Source organism: Trachypithecus francoisi, unplaced genomic scaffold (genome assembly GCF_009764315.1).
Source record: "Trachypithecus francoisi isolate TF-2019V2 unplaced genomic scaffold, Tfra_2.0 Lachesis_group2, whole genome shotgun sequence".
Taxonomy (NCBI): domain Eukaryota; kingdom Metazoa; phylum Chordata; class Mammalia; order Primates; family Cercopithecidae; genus Trachypithecus; species Trachypithecus francoisi.
In genome coordinates, this window is record NW_022681465.1 from 106,638,275 (window position 1) to 106,639,976 (window position 1,702).

The window sequence follows — 1,702 nt, forward strand, 5'->3', positions numbered from 1 at the left end:
CGGGGGGAAGAGTCTTTGGCTCCCCCTGGAGGCTAGAGTTTGCCAACGACAGCTAGGACCTGAAACAGTATGAATTGCTCTTTACTGTAAAACAAAAAGAAAGCTGACCATGGCTAGATTTTACTCAGATGGCCCAGGGGTTAGGTATAATTCAATTAAAAAGGGAATTTATCCTTTAAAGTAGAGGGATATATATGACTTTAACTAAAAAAAAAAAAGGACACAGAATCTAGCAGTGAATGTTTAGATATTAGTGACAGTCATCATTGTTGACGTGCAGAGAGAAAATTAGATCTAACACAGAAGAGTGACATGGTGCTAAAATTTCCCCCATATCCTAGACAACTTCCTGTTTGCAGCTCGATGTGCTGGTGAGATACTTTTAACACGAATCCTGAGGGCAGTGGACCTTAGAAAAATTGTCATCTACAATTGTATGTTAAATTGCTAAGCAATTAAGATGTAAGATCTAGAAAATCACATATAATTTATTTCCAACAGCTGAATTAGGACTTTCTAAATAAAAGTTAACCATACAACCCAAGGATTTAACAAGTCAGAGTCTTGTTTGGGAAGACCAGTGTGTGTGTCCCCGTGAGGTGGATTGCAATCAGTAGTAAAGGCACGAGTCCAGCCCTGTCAGATCTGTCTGACAGTTCCACTGCACTCTGTCAGCATGTCTCCATGGGGATGGGTCAGGTTGCAGATGGTGACAGCATCATCTGAAAGTCTATGAGACAAGTGAAGGTAGCACAAAGCCCTGGGATCCCTACCCTCCACACTGCTCTGCTTATCTGCACACACAGCTGTGAGGCTCCAGCCAGGCCCCCAGGAGCCATTTGTTATTTGTGACAACCTTGTGTGCATGGTGCTCTCCCTCACCCCCCACCCCAGCACACACACAGGGAGCCAAAGTTTACTACGTTTAGTCTAAGTTGGGTTTTGAGATTTAAATGTTTGAGATTTAAGTGATTACTGATGGGGAAAATAGGAAGTGGCCTGGAGGTTCTCAGTTCAGGGGAGAATGGTGGTACAAATAGAAAACGTTGGGAGTGAATCTGCTACCCAGTTTTCTAAGAAGAGCTGCAGTTTTGTTTCATCCTGTCTCAGAGCTTTATTAATCAGCCGCATTGTAGGTGACATGCTCCAGAACGCACAGAATTTATGTCCTTGTGTTATTCCCTCTAGGAGCTCATTAATGTATTTTTATTGGTGAGAAAGTGCTCTCTACATATTTCTTCTCCTTGCACCATGGTCAAGTCTCCCATCTTAAAACCAAATCACCCACCACCACCACCCATAAACACCCTCTGCTTCAATCCTGGTCTCCATTTACTTAATTCCTATCTTTCTCCTACTTTAAAAATCTATTCATTAAAACAAAACAAAAGCCAAAAACATCTTTCCTGGGATTGCCTGGAGAAGACTTGACAGGAGCAAGAGGGAAAACTTTCTAAACCCCAGTCACTGTTTAGTTTATGGCTGGAATTATGGGGGAAAGTGGAATGAGGTTGCATTTGATGTTCTTCTTTTGAAATGATTTGCAGCATTGAAAGAAATATTAGTAATTAAAGCCATTTTGATTTTCTTTGAAAGTAGAGGCCGGGCACAGTGGCTCACACCTGTAATCCCAGCACTTTGGGAGGCCGAGACGGGTGGATCACAAGGTCAGAAGATCGAGACCATCCTGGCTAACACGGTG